Raw genomic sequence first — 16,884 nt, forward strand, 5'->3', positions numbered from 1 at the left:
AAAGGCCAACAGGAAGCTTCGGATGTGCATCGACTACACCAGCCTCAACAAGGCATGTCCTAGAGACCCCTATCCTCTTCCACGTATCGATCAGATCATGGACTCCACCTCCGGGTGTGACCTTTTGTCTTTCCTAGATGCATACTCTGGTTTCCACCAGATTCAGATGTCTAGAGAGGATAGGAAGCATACTGCTTTTGTAACAGTGGATGGGCTTTATTGCTACATTGTAATGCCGTATGGTCTGAGGAATGCCTTACCCACATTTGTACGAGCTATGAACAAAACTTTCTATAATCTAATTAGAGATATTGTTGAGGTGTATGTCGATGACATTGTGGTCAAGACTAAGGTAGGGTCAACACTAGTTGAGGACCTGTCCCTCGTCTTTGACCAGCTACGTGCCACGCTCACGAAGCTGAATCCCGAGAAGAGTATCTTCGGTGTCTCGGCGGAGAAGCTGCTGGGTTTCCTGGTCTCACATTGAGGCATCGAGGCAAACCCAGCCAAGATCAAGGCGATCGAAGCAATGAGGCCTCCAAGAACTGAAGCGGCATCTCACCTCACAGCCAGTATTGGTGGCTCCGGAGCCGAGTGAGATGTTGTTTCTGTATCTTGCTGCGTCTGCGGAGGCGGTCAGCATGGTGCTGGTCGCCGAGAGGACGGAGCAAGCTCGCCAGGGAGACACCAGGGTCTCCCCGGCCAAGGATGGTGAGCCGGACCCCAGACACGGGGGCCCGTCAGCCTCACCTCTGCCTGAAGCTCCGGAACCCGGCCAAGGAGGTCCGGAGGAGCCTCGTTCCAGTGGGAACCAAGAACCGCTGGGGGCCCAAGGACCTGACAAAGCGGACAAGGGCGAGCCGGACCCGGTCACCAGGGTCCAGACCATCCAAAAGCCTGTCTACTACGTAAGCGAAGTCTTTCAAGAGGCAAAGGCCAGGTATCTTGAGATGCATAAGCTTATCTATGCGATACTTATTGCGTCTAGGAAACTGCGCCACTATTTTCAGGCACATCAAGTTGTCGTAGTGACCTCTTACCCACTAAGAGCGATCCTACACAACTCCAACGCCACGGGCAACATCGCCAAGTGGGCAGCAGAGCTGGCTGAGTTCCAGCTGGACTTCCAGCCTCGCCATGCAATCAAGAGCCAGATCCTAGCTGATTTTATAGTAGAGTGGACTCCTTCCCCAAGCAATTCTGGGGGTCCGGACTCCAGTGCCGGACCCCCGGAGCCGGAAATCAGGACACCAGTCTTCACTGAGCCCCACTGGACAATCTTCTTCGATGGGTCCACCCGGGAGAAGTGGGCCGGAGCTAGTGTGGTCCTCATCGACCCAAACGGAGATCAACTGAAGTACATGGTGCACCTTGAATTCAAGGCCACCAACAACATGGCGGAATACGAAGCCCTGATCTTTGGCCTGACACAAGCCCTCTCTCTGGGGGTCCGGCAGCTTCTGGTGAAGGGGGATTCTTAGCTAATCATCAAGCAGGTCCGAGGTGAATGCAGCTGCAACAATCCCCAGCTCGCGGCATACCTCATCCACGTGAGGAAGCTCGAGAGGGACTTCGACGCCTTGGAACTGCAACATGTTCCCCGCGAACTCAACTCAGCAGCAGATGATCTCTCCGCGAGAGCATCTACCTGGGCATCCGTGCCCGAGGGCGTCTTCGAAAGACAGCTACGGAGACCTACCGCCCAGCCTGTCGAGCTGGGTGAAGGGGATCAAGCTAGCACCTCGAAGCTAGCAGTCCCGGCGGCATTCCACCTATGGTGCCCGACCTGGGCTGTGTGCTCTGTTGAGGATCCTGGAGACCTCATAGAGCTACCCCCACCTGCTCAGGGAGCTCCCGATGCATGGATCTCCGAGATCCGGGGCTACCTAAAAGATAACATCCTCCCTGATGACGATGTGTCCGCTGAGCGCATAGTCCGATTGGCTAAATGCTACGGGGTGGTAGAAGGGGATCTCTACCTCCGTGCCGCCAATGGTGTCCTCATGTGGTGCATTTCCTAGGAAGAGGGCCGCGAGTTGCTCGCGGAGATCCATGGAGGCGAGTGTGGAAGTCATTCCTCATCTCGCACGCTTGTTGGCAAGGCCTTTCGGCATGGTTTCTACTGGCCAACAGCACTCCAGGATGTGGTTGAGCTGGTAAAGTCCTGCAAAGCATGCCAGTTCCATGCAAAGCAAATACACACACCGGCTCAAGCTCTGCAAATGATTCCGCCCTCATGGCCATTTGCCGTGTGGGGTGTGGATATCCTGGGGCCTTTCCCCCGGGCCGCCGGTGGGTACCGTTTCCTCTACGTCGCCATCGACAAGTTCACGAAGTGGCCGGAGGTTACCCCTGTGGTGAATATCACTAAAAAGTCAGCAGTCGCATTCCTCAAGTCCATTGTGTGCAGATTTGGCGTCCCAAACCGCATCATCGCGCACAACGGGACCCAATTCAAAAGCAGACTCTTCCAAGAGTACTGCAAGGACATCGGCATCCAGCTATGCTTTGCGTCCGTAGCACATCCCCGCAGCAATGGGCAGGTTGAGAGAGCGAATGCAGAGATCCTCAGGGGACTCAAGACCCGCACCTACAACTGTTTGAAGAAGCATGGTGCAAAATGGGTCGATGAGCTTCCGTGTGTGCTATGGGGCAACCGGAGCACACCCAGCTGTGCCACCGGGGAGACTCCATTCTTCTTGGTCTACTGGGCTGAAGCGTGCCTTCCCCCAGAAATTCACCTGGGCTCACCAAGGGTCCTGGCTTTTGACGAATCCATGTAGGAGCTGCTACGGCGTGACGACATGGACTTCGTTGATGAACGAAGGTGCCGAGCAGCAATCCGAAATGCACGCTACAACCAGACGCTCCGGCGCTATCATCAACGGTTCATGCACAGTAGGGAGCTCCGGGCTGGTGACCTCGTCCTTAGACGGATCCTGAATCGAGCGGGGCTCCATAAACTCTCCCCCAGCTGGGAGGGGCCCTTCAAGGTCACAGAGGTATGCCGGCCCGGATGTGTTCGCCTCGCCACAGAAGATGGAGTGCCACTGCCCAACCCATGGAACATAGAGCATCTGCGTAAGTTTTACACCTAGGCAGAGCAGGGAAATAAACTTTTCCTTTGTAATAAGATAGAGTTAGCGTGCTCCCCAGAGCAGTTGGGGCCACCCTCGTAAACCCGACCTCTGGCATCCATCGCACCGTCGGCTAACGCGCGGCTCAGAGCGGTAGAGGTCCGACCTCGTAAACCCGGCCTCTGGCATCCATCGCGAAAGCCATGTACATCAAGTTGCAAAGGAAAGATTTTTCCCAGTTCTGTCTTTGAGTCAAAATTTAATTTCGCATTCTGATTCTCGATCATTCTAACCCCCGCGCGGACTTCCACTCTGTCGCGATAACTAAGATCTGTATTGAGTTGCTGGACTGCCGTACTGATCCGAACCCTCTTGCTGCTGGAGAGGGGTCCGGGCCCCTAAGGACCTGCTCTAGAGAGGGGGTGCTTGTTTCTTGGGGTGGTCCGGAGTACTTTGTAGCCGCTCAGCCAGTTCCGTACCCAAAGCCTACACACTCCACCGCCCTGTAACAAGTGCTCTAGTACCTGGAGCCGGGTAATTAGGGGCTCGGGCCTTTTTCTAGCTAAAGAATTGGCTTCCTATGTCCTATACGGCAGGTCCAGCTCCATATCTCAAAGGATCGGCTACGGCAGAGTGACCTCACCCACTGCTAGGAAGGGTCTGGAGCATTAGAGCCTGGTCCGGGAAAGTCGTGTTGTTTCCTGGAGTGGTCCGGAGCCCTGTGTAACGCCTTAGCCTGGTTCCGCACCCTAAGCCTACACACTCCACCGCTCCGTAACAAACACTGAACTACCTGGACCTGTGCATCTGGAGCTCCGGACCTCATACTAGCCTGGGGGCCGGTCCAGAATAGGTCCCGCGGGCCTGCTACTAAGCTGTAACTTTGAAGTGGTACACAGGTTAAGCCTTGACTGGTGGTAGCCAGTCTCAAACCATTGATCCTACCTAACAGGGGGTCCCGGCATCCGCTTTAAGGTTTCATGCAGATCGAGGTCCAGTTTCGATGGTAGATAGACTCAAAACAACTGAGTCTATCTCTAGGGGGCCCGGGGCGTTTGCTTTGAGCCACAAACCAGATCGAACCTGCATGCATCAAACAGCTAAGTTGCAGTATCATTGCTTTCATACAAGCGAGTTTGATTCTTCTGTCTGTAGTTCTTTCTGCTACACAGGGAACAGAATAACACACTCGCTCGGCTTGCAAACTATGCCCAAGGATGCTTGCCCAACCTCATATGGGGGTCCGGAGTGTCTTCTACGGCTCGAGTGGCAGATAGGTCCAAACACCAGAACCTATCCACCAGGGGGCCAGGGCGCCGGGGTGCTGTATACCGCAAACCAGCAATTGACAAAAAGCTAAGTTGAAGTTTTCTTCTATTCCAAAATTTCAACTAGTACAATGTTTGTTACATAACGCAAAAGACACAAAGGTACAATGCCCAGCTCAAGGCTCTGCAGGCTCCCGCTTAAAGTAGGTGGCGATGAAGTCGACGACCTCCCGCACGCTGTCCCGAGCGGCAGCCTCCGTCTCCGCTACAGGACCGTCGACCACGGGCGTCAGTGAGATAGCCGAGTTGTGGCTCCAGAGGCAGGTCAGGATGTGCTCCGCCACCATCCAGATCAGCTCTCGGCCCTCGACTTCAAGCTGGCCAGCAAGGACTGGCTCCAGATGCCGGAGCCTATCCGAGGCGGAGTTCAGCACTGGGAGGGCGTCAGCTATCGAAGCTGGTGGCTCCGCCACTTGGATTGGGCTCATTCCAAGCGGCACCAGTGCTCAGCTCGCTTCGGTCGCCCAGTCAGCGATTCGCTAGGCCCCCACGCGCTGGTCCTCCTGGAGCTTCCGGACCGCCTCCTGGACTGCCTCCTGCACCCGGGTGTCTAGAGCCGCCTTGGCCACCTCCACCTCGCGGGACCTCTCCTCGAGCTCGGCCTTCCTCTTCTCCGCCCACTCTTTCAGCTTCTTGAGGGAGTTCCGCTGGCGCCCGAGTTCCTTCTCCATGAAGGAGGCATGGGACTCCCGCTTATCGAGGGACTTCCGGTCCTCCTCCAGATCCGCCTCGGCAACAGCCAGCTTGCTGGCTCTCTCCTGTAGTTGCTCGCGCTATCCCTGCGAGTCTCCAGCTCGGACTACTGGGCCGCGAAGCTAACAACCTCCAGGGCGAAGGTCTCCTCCCGCTGCGCCACGTTTTTCTACCGGCTCGATACTGTGAACTCCCGGTCAAACACCTTCCGAAGGTTGACCCGGTAGGCATCTTAGTCGGCCTTGAGTTTGGACCGGACTTCCGCAGCATGGGAGGCTTCAGCCTTCATGTGCGCTTCCAGGAGGGTGTGCCAGTCGGAGTGGCGCTGGCGCTCGCTCTCCAGAGCAGCCCACTCCCGCCGGAAGGCTGCCTCGGCGGAGGAGGTTGCCTCCTCTATCGACCGCTGGACCTGGACTAGCACCTGGGGGAGGGGAGTAGCTTCCTCCTCCGGGGGTTGAAGCTGCAGGAGTTGCCTGCCAAAAACCACCCCCAACTCCTCCTCTGAAACAGGACCGGAGCTGGAGGTGGGAGCTTTCGGTGTAGGCATCGGAGCCTCAGTAGCCTTTGCGCTCGCCGCTGCAGCGCTTGTCTCCGTCGCCACCGCCGCCGCCACGTCGGGTGCGGCTGCGCCCAGCACTGGCGCCTCCGCCGCCGCCGCGTCCGGTGCGGCTGCGCCAAACACCGGCGCTTCCGGCCGCCGCCGCGTCGGGTGCGGCTGCACCCAACACCGGCACCTCCGCCGCTGCATGAGGTGTGGCTGTGCCCGACACCGGCATCTCAGCTGCCACCGCGTCGGGCGCAGTAGCGCTTGACGTCGGCGCACCAGCCGTCGTCGTGTCGGGCGCCACCGGGCTTGCGGAAGCCGCTGCACCTGCGCACTCCGCACCCGTTGTCGGACCCACCGTCGCCGCCGAGGCCACTGACGCCTGGACCCCCGCTGACGGACCAGCGGCGGCGGAAGAACTGCTTGGGGGACGAGCCCTGGCAACAAAGAAGAGAAGCCTTCAGTAAAGTACAGAGCACCCAGAACAAGCAGAGTGAGCAGAATGGCACTAACCCAGGAGCACCGGGTACCCAGCGACCACGGAGGCCCGAAGACTGCTTCTGTTGCTGCCGCTGTACCCGTGATGGCGACGGAGGCTCAACCCGGGACTGGTCCTGCTGGTGCTTCTGTTCTTGCTGCTGCAGCTGCTCCTGTGGCCGCCGCTGCTGCTGCTGCCGACGGGAGCTGTCTCTCGGCGGTGACGGTGGCGGCGCGGTCGCCCCGGAGGACCCGCGAGGGCCGGTGGGCCGGGAACTGCCCTGGCCCGCGCCCTCAGCGGTCCTCTGGCGCTTCGCGGCGGGCTCCCCAACTAGGGTCCCGTCGCCCCGCTGCAACCTGCGCCGGCTCGCATCCATCGACGACGCTCCGGAGCTGCTTCGTACCTGGCTGCTACCGACTGTGGCGGCGCTACTGGCCACGGCCTGCTTGCCCTTCGTAGTAGGCCTGGCCCCTACGGAGCTCGGTGTAGCTTGATTCCCGGACGCGCCAGGGATCCGGAGCCCATGGTTCGGGTCGCCTCCGGTCTGGCATGGGGCCAGCCCCCCCGTCGTCAAGAGTTGGCAGGGTAGCCAGCACCGTGTAACACCCGGTTTATAAAAGGACATAAATCGAGCAATCATATACGTGCCAGTATCAAGTCACACGTATATATAACAGAATGAACAGTATATCATAGCACATATCACATAAAAAGATATAATAAAGCGAATACGAATGTTATTTATTACAATAATGACAAAATATCTGATACAGCGGAAGCGAAGTACAAATACGAATAAAACTCTCCGAAGCTGAGCAGGGCGCCACAGGGACGTCGACTGGGAGACGAACGCCTAGAAGTCCTCGTAGTCCTGGTAACGCTGAGCGAACTCCCTCGTGTCGGCAGGAACTGAGCAGCAGTAGCGTAGCCAAGAGGAAAAAGTAGAGAAGAGGCAAGAGTGAGTACACAACTTGTACTCAACAAGTATAACACAAACTATGAGGCTCTAGGATGGCTGACTGACTGCAATAGCTTTTAAGTCTTGGCAAAATTTTATTAAAACTATTTACTACAAGTTGATGAATTACCATAAACCCAGTTACATAGTAATTAATCATAATTAATCATGTTACTACTGAGAACCAAACCGAAACCACCAAGGTAACCCCGAGAGGCACCTCCCTCGTCGGAAGGAGATAACCCCACTAATCAAAAGGAGGATCTGGGCCGCTCATAACCATGAGCACGGCTAGTATACCAGTTTTACACTCTGCAGAGGTTGCACATCTTTACCCACAAGTCGTGAGCTACGCCAGTTGTTCATCACACTTCCTTAGGTGAGATGACTAGCAAACTCACTACGAGGCCGTTACAAAGGACACGTTGGTAAGGTGTAACCACTAAGGATTCAGTCAATGCAATGATGGGGCCCACCTCGAGGGGGTACAAGACAACACAGACCAGCCTCGTAGCGTAGGGACCATTAAAGCTCGACTCCCCTCTTGCCCCGCAGGTAAGTTACTCCCGAACCAAAATGACCTAATTAGTAAGCCAAGACCGTCCCATTCCAGTCTTGTGGTAGCGCTGTTGTCCCAGGTTGTCGCTCTATGAACCGGTCCTTATGAAGAGTGGCCAACCAAGCACTAAGCACGGTGCTGGCCCCCTAAACCATGTTTCTAACAAAACCAATTTTAACGAGAAGTGAGCCACTCAAGCCACACAGAGTGCCACTCTCAGAATTAAATTCAAGTAAACCATTAATCAATTTAATTAAAAAGGACCAGAATGTGTTATAGCACAGCAACCTAGCACAACTAACCAAAATGCAACCCAAAGGTATATATAAAGGATACAAAGTGGCTAGGAAAGTCCTTATAGGCATACAGTATTAAAATGCAGTATGAAATTGTATTTAAAAGTGATAGGTTGTTCATGTTATACTTGCCTTCCTCATACTGCTCCTGCTGCTGCTCAAACTGGTCAGAAGACGGCTGCTCCGGGTACTGGTACTGGGGCTCCTCCGGTAGCTCAACGTCTACTCACAAACACTTGGCCAAAATGAGGCACAACAATAAGCATACAAGCAAACACTAACAAAAACTAAGAAACAGTACATCAACACATAAAAACAGCATACTAAACTAATCTAAAACTATTCTATACGTTACAACGATCGTGTGGATATAAAGAACGCCTAAATCGGAGCTAAAACGCATTTTCTAGGCTAAAAACAAGGTTCAGGGACTAAACTGCAAGAAAACTAAGGTTCCAAGGGGTTTTCTGCAAAAACCGAGGGCCTAAACGTAATTAACCATTAAATCTAAGGGCTAACGTGCAAAACCGACGGCTCTGGACGGCGGGTACTAATACTAGGAAGGTCAGGGGGTTTTGGGTAAAAACCGGGACCTAACTGTAATTATTTTTGACTAAGGCTGGACCGCGGGTTGATAACAGGAAAGAATAGGGGCTCTTATGCAAAACGGCCAAGGCGAAGCGGTATCTCCAGATCTCGGCCGTTGGATCCTGTTCTAGCGGTTCAGATCTAATCATCCCACGATCTAATCCTGGCCGTTGCTTCCCGATCGGGCGGCCAGGACTCGGGGAGCGCGGGTCGACGGCGAGTTCTCGCCGGAGACAGAGCTCCCGCGGCGGCGCCGCGCGGGGCTCGCCGGCATTTGTCGTTTCTGGTGTTCCAGGGCTCAAAACAAAGCGGGCTTGGGTCGGGCAGGATCTACGCGTCATGCGTGATCCACCCGTGGCATTTTCTGGGCTCGGGCCGGCTTAGGAGCGAGGATGCGATGGCGGCGGAGGCGCTGAGGGGCGGACCTCGCCGGCGCGCGGTTTACCGGCGCCCAGGACAGGTCCTGGCCTACGGGCACTAGCGCAAAAGGAGGAGGAGAGGGTACTGATGCTCACAGAGGGGGTCTGGGCGAGTACGGAGGCCGTGCCGGACGCCGACGTCGTTGACCGGCGGCGGCGACGACGCGGTGTTCGTGGAGAAAGAAGAAGGCAGCGCCTCCGGGTCCCTGGGCTCCGCAGGTCATCTTGCGGAGTACCTGCGAGGGAGCCACGGTGGTCAGGGAGGCTCGGCGATGACCGGCGGCGAGGAAATCGGGCGGCGGACAGGGATCACCTGGAATGCTTGCCGGTGGAAATCAGACGCGTGCAGGCGTTGAGGTCGAGCAAGGTCGGCCTGGGTAGACTCCCGGAGTCGATATGGAGCTGTTGGGGTGCTCGGCGATGACTAGGAGGCGGTGGTGCGGCCGGTCCGCGGCGGCGTAGAGGACCTTGCGCGGCGGAGCAGGGCGATCGGGCACTGCTAGGGTTTTGGGGTGGCGGCGCTAGCGGGATGGGGTGCAGGGGGGTCCGCGGGTTGGTTTAAGAAGGGGCGCCGGGATCTCGGTCGTGCGCGCCCGAATAGGAAGGTCGCCGGAGATCACGGGGACGCGGCGCAGCAGTTGCGCGGCGTGGAAGGTGGAGCTGACGGGTGTGCCCGGCTGGCAGCGAGGGAAGGGGCGACGCGGGCCTGGGCGCTGGTCGTGCGGGGGGAGCGCATGCGGGCGCTGACGCCTTGGGCCCGGTGGCTGGGAGCGCGCGTGGGCGCTCGGGCTAAGCGGGGCGTCGCGCGGAGCGGGCCGAGTGCGGGGTGAGGGAGGAACGGCCCAGGAAAGGAGGCCGCAGCCTGAGACCGGGAGAAAGGAAGGAGGGGAGTGGGCTGGGCCGCCGGGGTGGGACTGGGCTGCGGGTTCTTGGGCCGGGTCAGGGTTGTTGGGTTGGGCTGCTGTTGGGTTGGGTTTGGTTTTGGATTTGCTTCTCTTTTCTTATTCCTCTTCAATTTCTAAAGCCAACACTCAAATTCTATTTGAATTCAAATTTCAATTTGAATTCCAACCTACCACTCAAACAAAAAGAACAATGCACCAGCATGAATGCAACACCAAATTTTTAAACTTAGACAAATTTTAATTACTTGTGAAACAAAAATTAAATTAAATGCAAGGCTAAACATAATAAACCTTAGTAAATTAAATAAAACCAATTAAATTTATTAATAAATGCAGAAATTTAAATTAGGGTGTTACAGACCGCCACCCTCGCAGAGTCCTCGCAGAGGGGGACAATACCCTGGGGAAGGATCAGGTTCTCTGGGATGAAGGCGTCCCCCGTCACCACCCGCACCAGGACCTCCAAGGCTTCCTGGGTCAGGTCGCTCCCCTCTCCGCGGTGGGTCCTGCTGCAGTCATTGAGGCCGGTGAAGCTCCAAGCAGGGCGCAGCCGCTGCTTCAGGGGGGCGATCCGGCGCTTCAGGAAATCTCCGAGCATGTGCCACGAGGTGAGGCCACTCTCCGCCAGCGACCTGATTTTGCCCAGCACGGAGTCGAATTCTGGCTGCAGGGACGGCTTGGCCCTCCAAGATGCTCGGTCGGTGGCGGGTCCCTCGGTTGGCAAGGTGAGGCGCTCGTTGGCTTCCATGGTGGCGATCACCCAATCCTTGCACCACTCCTCCCACTTCCCGCCAGTAAGGCCCGTAATGTAAGGCGTCGGTGGGTCGCTCCTTGTCTGGAAATAATACGCCCCCACCTCGTCCTTCGCCCTCCCAGACTTCACCAGTATGAAGAAGTAGCGGAAGAGGATGACGCAGGGCCGCACTCCCACGAACATCTCGCACAAATGCACGAAGATGGACGTCAGGAGGAGGGAGTGGGGCGTCAGGTGCTGAAGTTGGAGGCCGAAGTCTTCCAGCAGTAACATCATGAATGAAGAGATCGGCAGCCCCACGCTGGTGGAAATGTGCGAGGTGAATAGCACCAACTCCCCGGCGCGGAGGTTCCCAAGGGGAACCGAGCCTGCTCGAATCCCCCAAGCAGTCTCCTGGGCACTCCATCCAAGCAAGCGGCGCACCGTGCTCAGCTCCTCCTCGGACTAGAAACGGCGGGGATGAGCAAGGGATGCCATTTCTCTATGGAGGTGCGGCGGAGCAAAGGGCAAGGAAGCTCGAAGGCAAAGGGGCGCAAAGGTGGAAGGAAGAAGGCGAATGCGGGAAAGTAACTGCGGTATGCGATTCACCCCGTTATAAAGCCTGACTCAACCAGCGCGCCCCAGAACCATCGCCGGAAACCAAGCGACGCCTGCACCTGGTGTTGACCACCCAGTCCATAGCAAGGGGGCCAGGGCCCACCTATCAGGGGCGGGGCGGGTAACAGACAAAGGTGTGAAAAGGCGGGATCCGAACGTGCACGTATTAAGCGCTGGTGTGGCCAAGCTTTTTGGGAACTGCGCCAGTAGTAAATATCCCATTTACTCCGGCCGCAACAATGCCGAGCGTCGTGCGCATGACTAGGAGAACCACCGTATGTGGGGACCATGAGTCAGTAAGCCGTTGCGATGCGATGAGGCAGCAAACAACCCGATAGATGGTCAAAGCCGGTCAAGACCCCTGCAGTAAGAAGCTTCAAGCTATGCAGAGCCAAATCGTAGTAGTGGCCCCACCTGCGGGTTCGTACCTCCCCCGAGGTGGGCCCGGGGGCCACTGTCGGTACCCTGTAGCAGGGATACCCACTCCTATTGCAGCGAGGCAGGGCCTGCGTAGTTATCCGTAACTACTCCCAAAGGACGGAGCAGCCAGACCCCACGGGTCAGGCTCTTACCTCACCAGGCCAACGGCCCTGGACCTGTTCCCCGCTTGGGGTAGGTCCGGAGACGCCACGTGTCCCTGAGGAAGGGAAGCTCCGAAGTTGACAGCCGAGGCCCCGGACCCCCCATAGGGGTCTGGGACCTCCCGCGTCCGTCTGGACCTCCCACGCGGTAGAACCAACATACCGCCGGAGGGTCCAGACCTGCCACGTGTCCAGGGGGCACGTAGCGCAGTCTCGAACGCGCACTTTCCACTGGAAGAGTCGCCCACCCACCGCATTCAATGCGGTGGGATGAGGCGTGCTCTGCCACCACGGCACGCGGGGCAGCCTTTGCCAGACCTCACTGTGCACCGCATATTACCAAGGTACACAGTGCAACCGCCTGCGCCGCACCCGCGCAGAGCCGTCTGCTGCATTAATTGGAAATGACAGCATGGCGCTTTTCCATCATGTCGCCTACGCCGCAAGCTACGCAGCCCGTTCAGTTACGTGGCAGGCGACGCCGCTAGCTACGCCTGGCACCGTTCCGACAAGACGGTGCCTGGACATGCTGAACGGGGGACTCAAGGAGCAGGCAAGGATATCCGGGAGAAAGATCTCCTTTGCCTGCGATGCCATAGGGAAGCGCTCCCTTGACATATAAAAGGGAAGCGCTCGCTGTACAGGACAAGCTCTCTAGATCACACACTCAGGCTCGCCCAAGCTCTCACAGACTCTCTCGAGGCAAGGCAATACAACACATAGTGGACGTAGGGTATTACGCTCCGGCGGCCCGAACCACTCAAAAGCCTTGGTGTTCTTCGTGTTCTTGAGCGAGATCGAACTGGTCGCTAGCTAACCCCCGAGTACACACCCTCTGGGCTTAGACAGGTGCATTCTGCCACCCGGCTGTGGTTTGCCACACCACGACATTTGGCTCGCCAGGTAGGGGCATTAGCTGGTTTCGGTTCATCTCTTGCTCGTCTCCATGGTTCGGGTGGACGACATGGAGATGACAGAGGGTGTGGCGTCCTCCACACCACATGCCTCTCGCGTTCCTGCTCCAGGGGCAACCGTGCCTGTAGCCACCGTCGGCGGCGGCACGCGCTGCTCGTTGGCAGGAGTCAGGGCGCCCGTTAAGGGCCCCCTCATAAGCTGCGAGCGGCGGAGCGCTGGCGGCGGCTAGGGAGTTGCTTCGCAACCCTCCGGCTGCTGCAGCCTCGCCAGACGCCCTGAGGCAGTGGCAGGATGACGTTGACCATCTCCTCCATCTGGCTCAAGCCTCCCCCAGTTCCGCAAGGACTGGGCAACAACCTCCGCCTGGCAATGCAGTGGTGCCCTACCATCGGCGCCAAGGCGGTGCGTCGGCGTCCGTGCGCTCCCCCACAGTAAGGGGTGCACGGACTAAAGACCTGCGGGCGGAGCTCAACCGCAGGCGTGCGGGAGAGGACGCCCGCATCTCCGTCGAGAGGGCGCGAGAGCACCATCTCAACATTGAGGGCCGCAACCTCAACCCCGACTTGGACGTGGTGGCACCCAAGCCTCCGGTGAACGCCCAGATATAGTCGGGTGCTCCGGTGGCTGGAGTGGGCTGCGCAGCGCTTGCAGATCACCTCCGCGCAGTGGCATGGCCATCCAAGTTTCGCCCGCACCTGCCGGAGAAGTACGACAGTACCACTAACCCGTCGGAATTCCTGCAGGTGTACGTTACCGCCATCACGGCAGCTGGTGGTAACGGCGCCATCATGGCGAGCTACTTTCATGTAGCCTTGACTGGGCCAGCCTGGACTTGGCTCATGAACCTTACTCCTGGGACGATCCAGTCCTGGGAGGAGCTCTGTGCGAGGTTCACTGCGAACTTTGCCAGTGCGTACCAGCAGCATGGTGTGGAGGCTCACCTCCACGTTGTGAGGCAGAAACCCGGGGAGACGCTCCGGGCCTTCATCTCGCGCTTCACCAAGGTACAGGGTACCATTCCTCGTATCTCTGATGCATCTATTATCACTTCTTTCCGACAGGGGGTATGTGACGAGAAGATGCTCGAGAAGCTCGCGACGCATGAGGTGGAAAGCGTTACCACGCTTTTCTCCCTGGCAGACAAGTGTGCCAGGGCCGCTGAGGGCCGCGCTTGGCACTCAGCCCCCCAAGACGGAGATGCCAAGGCTGGTGGCTCCGCTGCTACCGCTCAGGGCGGTGGCAAGAAGAAGAACAAGAACCGGAGTCGCGGGGAGTCGCAGCGTGGCGGACCAGCCGTCGCCGTAGCGGCACCAGCTGCAGCGGCAGCGGCTGGGGGCCAGAACGCGCATGGCAAGCGTCCACGCCCACAGGTTGGCAGCAGAGGATCATGCCCGGCGCATCCCACCGCTCGCCACAGCGCCGCTGACTGCCGCTCGCCACGCTCGCCACAGCTGTATAAGCACGTCCAGACCGCCTTCGCCCCCAACAACTGAGGAATTTCCAAGGTGGCAGTTCCACTCCGACCGGGGACGAGCGTGACTCACAGTGCGACGGCTGAAGGTTAACATTAGATAGGATTGAATGTATTTCTCCTTTGTAATAACATGGTGCCTACGTATGGTCCAGAGCTGTAAAGGTCCGCCCTTGTAAACCCGACCTCTGGCTTCATCAGGCAACACCAGCAAGTGGTCCAGAGCGGTAGAGGTCCGCCCTCATAATCCCGATCTCTGATGTACACCACTAACCAAGAAATAAAGGAGATTTGCTTCCTCAGCCTTATCTTTACATTAACCTAACAGCACTCGCCTGACCAGCTTGCATTCTTTGCTAATGATCCAAATTGAGTTGATGGCTAGTGGTCAGGTTGGAATGCCCCTTCTAGCTGGAAGGCAGTTCGAACCCCTAGGGACCTGCTCAGGGGAAGTGGTGCCCGTATCTTGGGGAAGACAAGCTCCGCGCAGCTTAGCCTGGTAATGTACCCTAAGCCTACGTACTTCACTGCCCTGTTACGAGTCCCCTAGTATCCGAGGCTGCTGTTCCTCGGTGTCCCGGGCTCCTTTCTAGTATAAGGATTGGTTTCCTGTGCCATACCACTAGGTCCGGATACGTATCTCGATGGATCGATAGCAACAGTCCACTCTGGTGGCCCGCTCCGGCGGAGACCGTTCGCCACGGTCGACTCAAATCCACTCCGGTGGCCCGCTCCGGCGGAGACCGCTCGCCACGGTCGACTCAAGTCCACTCCGGTGGCCCACTCCGGCGGAGACCGCTCGCCAGGGTCGACTCAAGTCCACTCCGGTGGCCCGCTCCGGCAGAGACCGCTCGCCACGGTCGACTCAAGTCCACTCCGGTGGCCCGCTCCGGCGGAGACCGCTTGCCACGGTCGACTCAAGTCCACTCCGGTGGCCCGCTCCGGCGGAGACCGCACGCCATGGTCGACTCAAGTCCACTCCGGTGGCCCGCTCCGGCAGAGACCGCTCGCCACGGTCGCCTGGAGCCGGGTCCGGGGATGTGGTGCTCGCTCCCTGGGTAGATCAAGGTCCGTGCAGCCGCTTAGCTTGGTTCTGTACCCTAAGCCTGCACCTTCGTCGCCCTGCGGAGAGCGCTCTAGCACCTGAACCTGGCAACAAGTGCTACGGCCTTGAAGGGGTCCGGAGCACCCACTCTCAACATAAGCATGACAAGGCAATCTGAACTGCGTCGTGCTAAATGGCCCCACCCGCGGGTTCGTACCTCTCCCGAGGTGGGCCCGGGGGCCACTGTCAGTACCCTAGGACCGGGGTACCCCCTCTTGCTGCGTCTAGGCAAGAGTCTCGTAGTTATCCTCAACTACGCCCTAGCGGCCGAACAGCCGGACCCCTGTGGTCCGGAGCCCTACTCTCAGCAAACGGCCCCGGAGCCGCTCCCCGCTTGGGGAGGGTCCGGTGTCGCCACATGTCCCGGGGGAGGTAGCCCTCAGCCAAAACAGTTGGGGGCCCCGGACCTCCCATATACTATCCGGATCCCTCAACAGGGAGGAGCCGATACCCCGCCTGGGGCTGGTCCGGGGCTGCCACGTGTCAGTGGGTGCAGGCATGCGCGCGGGACCGCGTGGCTTCCGCTGGAAGACTCGCCTACCTACCGTATTCAATATGGTAGACGGAGCAAAGCCCGAAGCGGCTTTTGCCAGGTTGCATTGTTGGTCGCGTGTTACCAAGGCGCACAGTGCAGCCTCTGACGCCGCCCACGCCACGTATGTCAGTCTACAATGCTAGTTGGACACGACGGCTCGGTTTTCGCCCATTATGATGCCTGCACGGTAGCCTCGACAGACTATACCGCAAGCTACACTACCTCAATGGGCGCCTCACCGATGGGACAGGAGAAGACCCCCCTCGGTCAAAGAGTCTACAGGATGATGAAGCGTATCCGGCAAGAGATTCTCGATTACTGTAGCACCATTAGTATCTATCTAGTATAGTATACATCCTTGTTGGGCCCACCTGTCGGGGTCTAACGTCTGTGTACGCGTCCTCCTTGCTCTATAAAAGGAGACTCCCGTTAGAGAAGGGGGGAGGTCCAGGAAAAAACACGGCTGGGAAAAGGATAGACTCATTCATTCTAAGGGCAATACACCACACAGTGGATGTAGGGTATTACGCTCCGGCGGCCCGAACCACTCTAAATCCGTGTGTTCTTGCGTTCTTGCCCCCAAGCTAGATCGGCCTAATAGCTTAGCACTTTCCCGAGTACTACCCCTCGGGGAATAGGCGGGTGCGTTCCGCCACCCGGCTGTCGGTACCCCCTAAAGCCCACGACAAGTATGGTGTGTGTACCGATGACCTTTTGTGCACTGTCGGTTTAACCGGTGCCTCTTGAGTTCTTCAGTTGATCTTCAAAACATACGGTCCATTGCACCGATGCCTCTGCGTCGGTTTATCCGGCAACCATCGGTTAGACCGATGCCTCTGCGTAATTCTGCTGCACTTGTCCAATACATCGCAGCGATCAATTGGATACTTCAAATATATTCTAATTCTGGTTTTTCACTGTGACTTGACATCTCTATGGTGGATTGGACTTGGCGTCCTGATGGTGGATTGGACATAGTGTCTCCACGGTGGATTGAACTTGGCGTCTCGACGGTAATTTGGATATGTTGGATTATATCCATGGGACCTAAAAATCCTACAAATATGATCTCACAAATTTT

The sequence above is a fragment of the Panicum virgatum genome, chromosome 8N, assembly GCF_016808335.1.
Source record: "Panicum virgatum strain AP13 chromosome 8N, P.virgatum_v5, whole genome shotgun sequence".
In the NCBI taxonomy this organism is placed as follows: domain Eukaryota; kingdom Viridiplantae; phylum Streptophyta; class Magnoliopsida; order Poales; family Poaceae; genus Panicum; species Panicum virgatum.